The 13123-nt window shown below is 50.8% G+C and overlaps 1 protein-coding gene and 1 pseudogene across 1 annotated transcript in view; one reads left to right on the plus strand and one right to left on the minus strand.

Annotated features, from left to right (window-relative positions):
* Positions 1–13123, minus strand: part of LOC148217360 (olfactory receptor 14A16-like) — a 470135-nt gene that overhangs the window by 155421 nt on the left and 301591 nt on the right. The gene's annotated exons all lie outside the window — the stretch shown is intronic.
* On the plus strand, positions 403–1925 carry LOC148217363 (inositol 1,4,5-trisphosphate receptor-interacting protein-like 1; annotated as a pseudogene).

The following is a 13123-nucleotide window of genomic DNA, read 5'->3' on the forward strand; positions in this document are numbered from 1 at the left end:
ACGTGGAGGGGAGGCTGGGCTGGGGACAAGGGCCGGGGCATAAAAGCTGCACCCGGGGCTGGGTTCTCCCCCTGCATGCAGGGACAGCCCCTGAAGGGAGAGCTTTGGGCAGGCCACGCTGGCGTGGGTAGGCATTGCTGCCTGCCAGCTGTCTGGGGCCCTGTCCTTCCTGCCCTCAGACCCCTGAGGATCCCAGTCCCTGCTGCCCCTACTGCCAGCTGCCTCCCTCACAGCCCCACTCAAGGCCTTCTCTCCATCCTCCTGCAGACCATGAATTCCATAGTGTTGCTTTTCGTGCTCTTGAAAAGCCTCATCCAGTACTCGAAGCTCGTGGGTGATGATCAGGATGAGGAAACCCGTCTGCGCATGGAAATGCGTGCAAAATACCTGGAATGGCAGAGGATTAGGCTGGAGCAGGAGGTGGAGCAGCTCACCCTGAAGCAGGTGCAGCTCTTGCAGCTCTTAGCTGTTGCTGTGCTCCTGGTCCTTGTCTTGGTCCTATGGTGGATGGGGTCCAAAAGGAGCCTGCGAAGAGAGGAGCCTGAAGAAGAAAACAATGGTGCAAATGAAGAGGAAGTCAGAAATGGGGATGCAAATGAAGAAGTAGAGGTTGGAAATGCAGAAGAAGAAGATGATGTGAATTGGAAGGAAGATAGCAATGATGATGGCAATGTACGGGAAGTCACTAATGTTGCTGCAAATGAAGAAGATAATATTGAAAATGAAGTTGTCAATGAGGCTGCAAATGCAGAAAACAGTGATCTTGCAATTGCAGTCCATGAAGAAGACAATGATTTTGACGATAACGTTGGAAGAACTCTAATGGAACGCATACAGTGGCCTGTACAGGACCTGCAGAAAGGCTGCGAGTGGACAAGGAACCTCATGGATAATTCTGCAATTTACTTTGGACATGTCTTATCAAACAGCTTCTACCCAGTCCTGCAAGGAGCCATCGGGGTGGGCAGCGCCTTTGAAGGCTGGAGTCCACGTGAGCAGGATGTTGTGTACCAGGTGCTCATCCCCATGACTCCTCCCCGAGGCCACAGCTTCCACCTGGAGCTGGACTCTGCAGAGCAGAGGCACGTGAGGAACTTCCGTGTCCGCGTGCAGCTGGAGTGCACCTGCACCAAGGAGCAGCAGGGTGAGAACATGCTGTGCTTCCTGCACCACCCCGAGGAGGAGCTGAGGAGGAATCAGGATCCCAGCCTCCTAGACACCCTGTGCACCAACTCCTACCTGGATGTGCACAAAACTGCCCGCTGGTTCTGCCAGCTGGTGAGAGCAATCTGGCCAGCTTTGCCTCAGTCACAAAATTGGCATTTAATGCTGCTGCCCTCCAGACGCTCCTGCCAATTCAAGGTGACCAATGGCAGAGAAAGCTTCCGGATTGAGATGCAGTTTGGGGTGCAGAGAGGTGACTCTGACATCTTTGTGAGCAGCCAGCCTGGATATGCCAGAACCCCAAGCACTCTGTGGCCTGAGACTTATGCTGTGGCAGAGATGAAATTCTTCCAGCACATTGCCATGCAGGCTCCCCGTGACAGCTTGCACCTCTAATGCCTGCAGCTATTCACCTGTCTTCAGCTGGGCATAGGCTTTTCCACCTACACCATGAAAACCATTGTCATGCACCTCCTGAACACCATTCCTGTGTCACAGTGGTGCAGGAGGCATTTCCTAGGCGAATGTTTGATATCAGTGAGAGCCTGCGCTTATCCCTGCAAGTGAAACGCCTCAACCACTTTATTGTGGGCAACTGGAGGCTTCCTGAGGAGCTCAGTGTACCCCAGGATGTTCAAATGGCTGAGCCACCCAACCTCTTCCACCACCTGGCCATGGATCCGGTAGCCCACTCCCAGGGCATAGGCGAGTACCTGGATCTGCAACGTCGACTCCTAGCTGTCCTCAAAGCTGACAATTGAAAGAGATTCTCCTGCATAACGCTGTGCGTGTGCTGCTCGCAGCTGGCAGCAGAGAGCCACCTCAGAGTACAAATTTGGTGCTTTAAGGAGAAGAGGATGCGTGCTAAGGCTCTGGCAAAGGTCCCACAGCCTCTCCTGCCGCCTCAGCAGGTGGAGGGACACGGGAGGGTTTATTCTACCTCCTTCTATCATTACATTTTCCAAAAAAGGCACCCAGATCTGCATAAAGCCCTGCTGGAATTTCCCCACTCCTGAGAATGTGCATGAAGAGAGAACATGCTGTACATGCAGGGCCAAAGTCACCAAACCCCACCCATAACATGGGGTTGTTCCAGGCCTTTGAGAAGCGCCAAAATTTAAAGTATGAAAGAAGTGGGAATGTGGGACAGAAAAAGATAAAAGAAACAGGGCAGAAAAGACCAAGAGGCAAAACCAGCACTGCTTGGCCAGCATCAGGCAATGGACAGTGTCTCTCCTTGTCCCCGAAAGGGACACCTTTAGGTCAACATTGGACAAACTGTCTTGGAGCTGACCTGAAATTTTGTATATATAAGAATCTAGATTTTTTTTTCATAGATATTTACATCATGTATACAAATTATATAAAAATACGTTTATTAATTATCATACAGAATAGTAAAATACAATGAAACAAAGAATGCATTTATATAAATAATATCAAACACAAGAAAAATGTAATTATTCTATCCTGACAAGAAATAATTCTGGAGAGTTGAATATGTAATTATGTTTAAATAATAACAGTAGAGCACATATTTAGTGTCACTATCTGTTGAGACACATTAATACTGCCAGTGCATTTTTGGCTGGGAAGTTTTTCATAAAGTAAATGTATTTATACATATGGAACATACATATAAAATATAGATACTATAGACATTATATATAATTATAGGGATAAAATTTATATTGTATATCATATGTATATTGTATAGTACCTGTATGATGTTATTTTTATATACAAGTAAAGCCGTATCTAGTGTCGCTATCTGTTGCAACCCATATTAATGGTCTATAGATAGTGCCAACTTGGAGACTGCTTTGATCTTGTTTCAATAAAATACAATATTGCAGAATCTGGATTGTGCAAGACTTTATTGATCTCAGCCAGACCTATAGTGTTGGTAATTCTCACAAGCTGTGGATATGGGCTCATGGATAGACTCCTAGAACTCAACCAGGCTGACAGTGCTGAACTGGTTCTAATCAGAAATGAAGCCCAGCTGCCCCCGGCCCCCCTGATCACAGAATCACAGACTGGCTTGGCTTGGAAGGGTCCTTAGAAATTGCCTTGTTGCAGCCCTGCTGCCAAGGACAGGGACACCTTCCACTAGGCCAGGATGCTCCGAGCCCCACCCAGCCTGGCCTGGAGCACTGCCAGGGCTGGGGCAGCCACAGCTTCTGTGGGCAGCGTGGGCCAGGGCCTCAGCAGCCTCAGAGGGCAGAATGTCCCGCACGTCTCCAGCCTAAGCCCTCCCTGTGGCACTGGGAAGCCACTGGCGCTGGCGCTGTCCCTGCAGGCCCTTGCAAAGAGCCCCTCTGCAGGTGTGTGCCGGGCCCGTGCAGGGACTGAAAGGCTGCGGGAAGGTGTCCCTGGAGAAGGCCTGGCAGAGCCCTGGGGCCAGCAGTGGCACCATGAGGGCAGCAAGCGGGGCCCGGCACGGCCGTCGGGGCGGGAGGGCACAGGGTGGGCGCCGAGGCCCTGGCAGCTGGAGCAGGCAGCTCTGCAGTGCGGGCGGCACAGAGCCCTGGGCTCCCGCAGCTCTGCGTCCCTCACGGCTGAGGCAGCTGCCCAGGCACGGCCGGCTGGGGACACGCGGCCACCCCGGGGCCACCCGCAGGGGGACCCTGCTCTGGGGCCAGGCCAGGCCGCAGCAGGGAGCACCCACGGGGCTGTGCTGGGGAGGGAATGGCTCTGCCCAGGGACAGGGCTCTGGCAGCAGGGCAGCAGGGACAGCAGTGCCGGCCACAGCCACAGGGGGACACATGGCTGCAGTCACAGCCTGACTGCCCTGGGGCAGACCCAACAGGCAGACAGGACACGGACAGGCAGGAGCTCCCATCCTCTTTTTACCCATGCACCACCCTGCACCTGCGTGTATCCTGGGGCCTACCCTTACGCAGGTGCAGCAACTCCTACTTATTTTTTTATCTTTTTAAATCAAGTAAGATCGCCTTGGTTCTACTCCTCAAGTACATCCACATCTCTCTGCTTGGCATTCTATCCTTCAGGTGTGCAACTGCCCCTTTCTGCTCAGTGATGTCAGGAAATCTGCTGAGGATGCCCTCGATCCCTTTGTCTATGACATTAATGAAGATTTTAAGAAACACTGCTCCCAGAACACACCCTCTAGAGACACCAGTGGTCACTCATGTCCATCCTGACTCTGATGTGTTGACCTCTGAAGTGACCATGCATGCAATTTCTTATCCGTCCAACAGTCCAGGCATCAAATCCATCTCTCTCCAATTTAGAGAGGATGTTGTGGGGATCATGCCAAAGTCTATCCAGATGTCCAGATAAATGACACCTGTAGTCCTTGCCTTGTCTCTTCATGTACTTGCTCTGTCATAGCAGGCCACTGGACGGGTCAGGCAGGACTCACCCTTGGCTGCCCAGAATCACCTCCCTGTTCTCCATGTGCCTTAGCACAGCTTCAAGGAGGATGTGTCCCATGATCTTCCCAGGCACAGAGGTGAGGCTGACATGTTGATCATTTCCAGAGTGCTCTTTTCTACCCTTTTTGAAGATGGGTGTAGTGGGTTCCCCTTGTCTGAATGCCAGGTGCTCAGTAAGCCATTTATTACTCCCCTTCCTAGTGAGACAGTGGAGAGAAAATACAATGGAAAACAAGTAGTAAGCTGAGATAAAGCTGTTGACAAACATGAAAAAGCTGAGAGTTTGTGCACACAGAAGTAAAGGAGAAAAAACAGTCTCTGCTTCTCACAGACGAGAGATATTGAGCCACTTTCTGGGAAGCAAGCAATTTCTCTATTCTCTGCTCTTCTTGAGATATTGGGCCTATTGTATCACACACCTTAACAGAGCAGAGTGATACTTCCTAAGGAGAGCTCTGTTCAGCTTAGAAACCCAGCCGTGAGTGGCCTCTAGCTGGAGCCAGAGGTTTATGTATTCCACTCGGGTCCTGGAGAAGCATAACAAGTGAATGGCTGTAGACGTGCTTGCCCCCTCCAGAACATCAATCTTCCCCTGTCTCTAGTTGTTTCCTCCTCTTGTTAAAGCACCCTGAGCAGGGGAGGAGGGAAACAAACAAATCCAATCATTTGGCTAGCCCAAATCACATTTATGGATGAATAAAGGGTGGGAATTGCTCACAAAGTACTTGCTGACTTTATCTACTCCCCTCTAGCAGCTGTTGCTTTTGTGTGGTGATCCTTTCTTTTGTGGGGGTGATGCAAAATGGAAGAAAACAAGCAGAGCCAGCAATCAGACTGCAAGTTAGGACACTGCAAAGAAAAGGGGTGACTGAAGTGTAACAGCTAAATAGGACTATCCCTGAAAGAAATGTGAAATATTTTAGCAAAATAAAGATTTTTGGTTTTGAGAATTTTATCTTCCAGAGAGAACTCCTTCCATGGCGTATCCCTTGCTCAATTCCAATCTGCTTTGATTTTTTTCTCCCTTCTCCCCTCTTCTGTGCCATGATGGCAACACAGATGCTGACTTAGCATGGAAATTGCTTGGTAGCATCAATGTTCCTGGTGAAATGCTTCCCCAAGGGTGGGAGGACCTTTGCACTACTGCAGTGGTCCAGAGCACCAGCACCTGAGTTCGGCATTCTGCTCTGACTGCGGTCTTTGTAAAAAACCTCAGTGCTGAGCACCTGAGGCTCATCCTCAGCCAGCCTGAACCAACGGCTTCCAAGGGTGGCTGCCCAGCTCTGCCAGCTGGCAGTTTGCTCCTCTGAGCCTGCACGTTTCTCCATGTCTCAGAGGCATGAGTGTTTCTGGACAGACTCCAAAAGCAGCTGTGAGCTGGACACAGAGCCTAGTGCAGTATTCACCACTGAGCAAACACTGAGGGAAGGGCTGTAAGGCACTTAACTTTCAGTCAGACAGACATTAGGATTATGAAATCTGCGCTGTGAAAACACGAGTGGTTTTCTAACAAAATGTAATGTTCATTGCCCAAGACTCCACCCTCTAAATCAGGATCTCTGCAGATCCAGTCCCAAATTTCCCATTGCCTCCACACGCAGCGGTTTTGGCTGCACAAATGCAGCACTTTTCCTCAGAGTGGTGAGACAGCAGCTCCCCTCCTCCTTTCAGCTAAATTCCCACTGCCAGACAAGTTTTCAGCCCCCTCCTTTGGCCCAAAGCATCCACGTGTATTTGTGTTTTGTGACTTTGAAGGAAACGTAAAAGGACTAATTTTATTAACAGCCAACAGACACTTCAAAGCAAAAATGTAGTTGAGAAATTAATCATTCTGATCTTCCAAAGTGAGATTTATTATGACTCCTAAAATAAATTTAAAATGAACCAAAAGCTAAATGCATGAATCACTCTTTTAAAATAAAGTCAGAAATTCAGTGGAAGGTATGTATACTGGTAAAATTAAATCCAAGGATATCTAATTTTCTTCACTTATGATAATATTAAAGTAATGTGTTGTCCCTTAGCATCTCAGTGGTTTGGGCAAAGTGTTTCCCCTTTAGCAGAGAAGGTTTTGTTTGATAATACTTTCCCAGATTATTGGAAAGATTTCTCTGTGTGTGTGTGTGTGTGTGTGTGTGTGTGGAGGGGTTGTCTAACAAGACAAATTTACATCCGCTGAGAAAATGCCCATTTTCTGTGTTTACCAGGGCAAAGAAGGCCATTGGCTGGGGACAGACAATGGCTCTGATGGGAATTTGAATTCAGGGATAGGGCATTAACATTTGCTGAGCTGGATAATAAGTGGGAGACAGTTTCACCTAAGGAGTCATATTCACGAATTCTTGGTAGATTTTTTTCCATAGTCCTTCCAAGTACACAATTTGCTGAAAATTGGCAGGAAAATGTGGCCAGCTCCAGATGCAGCTTCATGAGTGTATTTTTTAATAACCATCACTGCCAGTTGCTGCTTCAGGAGCTGGTTCCCAGAAGCTCCTGGGAAGAGGGTGAGATAACACTCTGCTTGCTCCTGTGATCACAGGCCGTGAGCAGGCAGAAGCCATTTCACAGGTAGGACTGTGACCACAGGAGCTCCCTCAATAACCCTGCCATGTTTTCTCAGCCCATTTTCTTGCTTGTGTGCCTGCCTGAGCAAGGATGCTGCTTTCCCAGCTGTGGCCACGCATTCTGCATTGGCCTTGGACCCCATCAGCTCCTTCTAAGTTGTTCTCACTGTGTTATAACTGTTTCCACTGATGAGTACATTCTGTGTTTTCCTAAAACTGTGGAGAACCAAAAATCTCACTAGGCAGAACAGCTTTGCCCTTTTCTAAATTATTTTTACACAAGATATGCTTTCCCCCAAGGGCTGGAAAGACTCAGCTTCCCCTAATTAACACTTGCCTAATGCATTAAAGTGTCTTGGAATACTTTTATTTTCTGTCCGCCTTGGCTTTAATTTCAAAAGCACAAAATCTCTGACTACAAATAAATGACAGCTTTGTGCTGCAGGGATAAAGCGCCTGGACAAAAACGCTGCAGCAATATGAAAGGGAAATTCAAACATCAACATCAAGTCCTTAGACACCTTTGAAAGAGTTTCCTGTTCTGCCAATCCTTTAGGGCCAGGCGGTGAGTTCATACAGAGCTTGCTCAGAGCTTACTGACACGAGCAGGCCAGCTCGTGGTGAGGACAGCACATATGCCAGTGGCACCTTGCTGCTGAGTTTACAGCAGAAACCCAGCCCAAAGCAGGCTTCTTGCTTCGAATCTCTTGCCAAAATCGGGCAGGAGCTTCAATCACCTCAGCTTCCAGAAGATGGGGCTGTCCTTCCTCTCAGTATCGTCCTGCCTGCTGGAATACTCATCTCACTCATTCTCACTCATCGTGCTCAGCAAAAAACTTAGAATCACATTGTTGTTCAGGTTGGAAAATATGTCTGAGATCATTGAGTCCAACTGTTACCCCAGCACTATTAAGCCCACCACTAAACCATGTTTCAAAATGCCACACCCACACACCTTTTGAACACCTCCAGGGGTAGTGACTCGATCACTGCCCTAGACAGTGTGTTTCAATGCCTGACTATCCTTTCAGTAAAGAAATTTCACCTAATGCCCAATCTAAACCTCCTGTTATACAGCTTGAGGCCATTTCCTCTGTTACTTGTTACCTGGGAAAGACACTCACCCCACCTGGCTCCACCCTCCTGTCAGGGAGTTGTGGAGAGTGAGAAGGGTTCCCCTTGAGCTCCTTTTCTGCAGGCTGAATCTCCCCAGCTCCCTCAGCTGCTCCTCATCAGACTTGTTCTCCAGACCCTTCCCCAGCTCCATTGCCCTTCCCTGGACACACTCCAGCCCCTTGATGCCTTTCTTGCAGCAAGAGGTTCAAAACTGAGCACAAGACTCGAGGGGTACTTTGGTACAGAGATTGTTTGCACGTGGCTGTCCTTCCCTAGCCCACAAATAACTGTGTCGTGTTTGCATGTGTTGCTGCTCTGGAGCTGGGCTGAGCAAAGATGGTGGTGTCAGCCCAAAGAGAGATTAAATGATTGTGGAGGAATTTCTTTATCACCATCCTGTGTAAATAGAGATTAGAGATTTTCCTTACAGCTGTGCTTCTGCAAACAGGAGGGAGTACAGGGCCAGGCAGTATTACAGAGCCAGCTTCAAGTGTATTGTTGTAAATCCAGGGGGACATGGACTCATCGTAGTATCTGGATAAAGTGCGAGTGGCAGTGCCACCCTGCCTGTAGTGCATTCCTCCATTGGCAGTGCCTTGGGGAGCAGCAAAGCACCAGGTTCACATTGCCAGGTTTGTGTTAATCCCAGCTGAGCTCAGTGACCTGCTCCTTGAAGGGAGGTCACTGGTGTTTGTCCTGCAGGGAAAGGTCTCTGTAGGCAGTGGAGTTGCAGGATCCCTGAGGAGGTCCCTGTAACACTTCTGTCCCTGGCACTGTTCCAGGCCAGGTTGGATGGGGCTCTGAGCCTCCTGGTCTAATGGAAGGTGTCCCTGCTCATGGCATGGGGATTTCAACAAAATGGTCTTGAAGGTCCCTTCCAACCCAAACAATTCTGATTCTATGACATACAGATGACAGCAAGCAGGAGCTTGAGTTCCAAGTTCAGTATTTGAAGTGTTAGTTGTGATTGCCTTCTCAGATAAATTGCTTTCCTTTGGGGTGGGTGGCTAATTCTGTGCCCCAAGCACTCAATTCGGATCAGAAGAGGTGAGCTGTGTGTGATAGAGGAGAGTATATAATGTAGCTTTCTGTGTTTCAGTGGCTGCTGATACATGGAAAAGCCTCTATAACTCATGAGAAATGAGAGTTTGAAAGTAGGTATGCATTTATTCAGCACTGAGGTGCACGGGGATAGCTCCTCCCAAGGCATGCACCCTGACACTTCAAACTACTGCTCAATTTATTCCCTAAAAGCCTAGGATTACACAATACTCCTAATACATATTCATGTCCTAGCCCCGTCTAGTCCCGCCTACCCTCGCTTCGTATTCAAATGAACCAAAAGTCCTTTTGCACTTGCACCTCCCCAGTTCAGGGGTTCTTGGGGGTCTCTGATGAAGGCTTCCAAACTCTTCATCACACTTGAACTTTTCAACTCTGTCTCCGGAGCATGTATCTTAGCCATTTGGGCACATTCCAGACCTTGAGATTCATTCTTGCTGGTTTAAGGTTTTGCATTTATCACTTATCACTGGTAGCCTTGCACTCCTCACCCTGTTTGCAAGTTCTGGCTCCGTTTATCACAAACCAGTCTGCCTCTCCTCTCAGTTTTTGCAAGCATAGTAAATGTCAGGCATTCCTCATTGCTTTGGTTTTTGATGAACTATTCCTTATTCTTCAATTCCCTGTCTCACTGTAAGGTGACAGCAGGAGGCTGTTGTTGCCTTTGCCTTGGGCATTGTAGTTCATGGCTGCTCTTGCCACTTGAATTGTGCCTGTTTGCCACTTGAATTTTATCTGTAAAATTGCAATTGCCTTTTTTGATCAGTGCTTTTGTGACGGGGAACTCAGGCATCATTAGTAGCCGATCTCGAAATACTCCTAAGTCCATGAGCACAAAGTCAAGGAGAATGAAAGCCACACAGGCCACATTTGCAGCACTCAAACACAGCCCTGTTGCTGGTGCTGTTGAAATAGAAGCAGCCGACAGAAGCCATCACAGAAATTGCCTCTAGAGCAGCAAATAAAATGAAAAATCTGGTAGGACAAAGAGAAACCAGAATTTCTCCACTCGTTTCACAGCTCCTTCCTAGCAGCAGCAGGAAATGGAGATGCCCAGAGGTATTTCCAGCTGCTGCTGATGCCAGTGGGAGCCCAGCCTGCTGCCCAGCCCCAGCGGGATCCTGAGCCCAGCCCGGGCAGCTCCCGCAGTGTCGGGAGCTCAGCGCACGCGGGGCCAGGCCCAGAGCCCCGGGCACGGCCGCCCATTGCGGGGCAGCGGCGCAGGCGGAATGTCCTGAGCCCAAACCTCCTGCTCCTGCCACACAGCGCCCAGCCTTCTCCCCCTGCTCCTCCTCTCCCAGCACGGCACAAATTCCAGCTCCGAGGAGGCTTCCCCACACAGGCCTCAGGCTCCTCTTTCAGCCTGAGTGTCCCTGCAGAGGAACACGGCATCTCTCAGGCACTTCCACAAGCTCAGGGTTCTCATTTCATGGGGAATCTGGGATGCAAATCCCTTGCTAAAAAGGACAAAAGCAGAGAGAATGAATTGGAAATTATGAGGAAAAAATGACCCTTCTTACAGACAAAGTTCATTCCCTGCATTTCTCCTTTTCAGATTCTTTCAGTCATCTACTTGGATAGGTCCAGCTTATTCTGGTGCTTCTCATGAACTGATGGTACTCTTGATTTATACCAGTGCAAGAGATGTAGAATCAGCTCAACTGAACACAGAAACAAACTCCCTCTGTCAGCCCATTTTCATGTTCTAGATCACTGTCAAGATGTCCATGGGGGTGTTGGAATGATTATCACACAACTCTCCACTTCTGGCTGCAGGCTCTGGAGATTCTTTGCATTCAGTCAGGGTTATATTCCCTAATTCCTGGTAGCACCTCCTGTTTTCTTTGGTTAGAAGAATAACAATGGAAACCTTACCCATGGCACAATTCCCCAGCCCACAAGGAAAAGAAAGAACAAGTTGTCAAGTTCTCAAGACATTTATCCTGCTTTGCTGCAAAAACCGTGCTGCACTCACAGTGTGGAAAGCCAAGAGAAGCTGCAGTTGGTGGCACATCTTGTGACGGAAGCTGCACCTCGTTCTCCAGGAAAGGTTCTTGGAAAGAGGAAACAGGACTGTGGAGAAGATTCTGGGAAAACTGAAATTACCTTTAAAGAAGTGAAATTAAAATAGAAAGAAACAATCCAAGATGTTTTTCTCTATTTATTTCTATGGTCCCATTTTCCATCTTGCACTACTTCTCCATCCCTTTAATTCCAAATGGATCTCAGCTCTAAGATCCATGACTTGCCAAGTTTTAGACACTGTAAAATACCATGAGCTACACACAGTTTGCCTTTCCCTTTTTTTTTTCTTGGAAAGCAATGCTGGAGACACAGTGCATTGCTTGGGTCAGGTACAAATTCTGCGTTCAGGGAATGTGCTCAGATAGTGTTTGAGCCTCAGCAGGGACAATGCACAGCAGCAGCCAAGGAGATTCCTGTGCCACTGTGCAGGAGTCAGGACTCTGGATCTTTGCTCAACACGGCAAAGTTCCCGTGTTTGGACAGACCCAGGAGCTGCCAACGGGGAGCGCGGGGCTCGATACAGGGACGAGAAGGGAACGGACACACGGACAAATGGCCCTGGCACTTCAGTGGCAGCGACAGCAGTGGCACCAGCGGCAGCGAAAGAAGCGACTTTGTCGACTCCTTCATGCTTCTGCTCTCCCTCTCCCTCTCTCCCTTCCGTGCTTTACCAGCCCCTCCCTCCCCGGCCTCCCTCTCCCTATTCCGGACCAGGCCATTCTCCCGGCCCCGGGCGGGGCTGCCCCGTCCCCGTCCCCGTCCCCCTCCCCGTCCCCGTCCCCGTCCCCGTCCCCGTCCCCGTCCCCGTCCCCGTCCCCGTCCCCGTCCCCGGCCGTGCCGCCGCGGTCTCGCCTCCGCCCGGCTCTGCCCGTGCTGGCGGTGCCGCTGCTGGGCGGGCATCAGTGCCTGGGGCTGGGGCGGCATCGCCTCCCTTTGGCTCCGCCTGTCCCGGCCCCGGCCCCGGCCCCGGCTCCTCCCGGGGCCCGCGGAGGACACACGCGGCGCGGCCGCTCCCGCCGCCTGCGCTGCGGCTCCCCCGGCCCGAGCTCCGCCGCTCGGCAGCGCGGCCGCCGGCCCCGAGCCGCCGCTGTCCCGTTCCACAGAGCGAACGCCTGGGGCTGCCCGGCCCGGGGCGGCTGAGGGGCGCTCGGGGGCCGTTCCTGGCCCCGGGCCGAGCGCTGACAGCCGCGTCTCGCCGGCAGGGAAGGCGCAGCAGGGCCTGAAGGAGCGGTACCGGCTGGGTTCGCTGCTGGGAGAGCGGGCGTGGGCTGAGCGCTGCATCCCTGATGCAGAGCATCCCGGGCTGGCTGAGGGGTCCCAGAGCCCTGGCACGGCCCCAGCCCCACTGAGATCGTGCCCCTGGAGATTGTGCTGCTGGCCAAGGTGTCCTCTGGGTGTGCTGGGGTCATTCAGCTCCTGGAGTGGGTTGGGTTGAGCTGCCCAACAGCTTCTTGTTCGTGCTGGAGCGTCCGGAGCGGTGCCAGGACCTCTCGGGTTTGCAGGCAGAGGGGAGATTCCTGCTGGAGCAGGAGGTGCAGGAGCTGTTCCAGCAGGTGCTGGAGGCTGAGCACTGCACCAGCTGCGGGGTCCTGCTCAGGGACATCAAAGCAGAGAACATCCTGCTCGACCTGGCCACTGGGGAGCTGAAACTGATCGACTTTGGCTGTGGCACCTTCCTCCAGGACACAGCCTACACGCAGTTTTCAGATGAGCCCTCCCAGGGGATGCTCCTGGGCATCTCATGGCCCAGCCTGGGTGTAGCACCGGGGCTTCCCCCTATTGCAGCCGGGA

This window comes from Sturnus vulgaris, unplaced genomic scaffold (assembly GCF_052056855.1).
Source record: "Sturnus vulgaris isolate bStuVul1 unplaced genomic scaffold, bStuVul1.hap1 Scaffold_85, whole genome shotgun sequence".
NCBI classification, from domain to species: Eukaryota; Metazoa; Chordata; class Aves; order Passeriformes; family Sturnidae; genus Sturnus; species Sturnus vulgaris.